The sequence below is a fragment of the Penaeus monodon genome, chromosome 28, assembly GCF_015228065.2.
Source record: "Penaeus monodon isolate SGIC_2016 chromosome 28, NSTDA_Pmon_1, whole genome shotgun sequence".
In the NCBI taxonomy this organism is placed as follows: Eukaryota; Metazoa; Arthropoda; class Malacostraca; order Decapoda; family Penaeidae; genus Penaeus; species Penaeus monodon.
Window position 1 is genome coordinate 34567562 of NC_051413.1, and position 216 is coordinate 34567777.

A 216-nucleotide genomic window follows, 5' to 3' on the forward strand; every position below is an offset into this window, starting at 1 on the left:
GGATAGTAAGATTTTATGTGTACCAAACCGTGAAGAGAAAATTCCGGCATTCGGCAGGTGGTTTAGAGAGGGTTCCGTTTAATATGTTTTGTGGTCCTAGATCGTATTTTATTTGTTTAAAAATAGATAGATACATAATTAAACATTAATGTACTTGTGGATGTATGGGTTATGCGTGTGAAATAATACTGGATTACTAAAATGACAACTCTACGA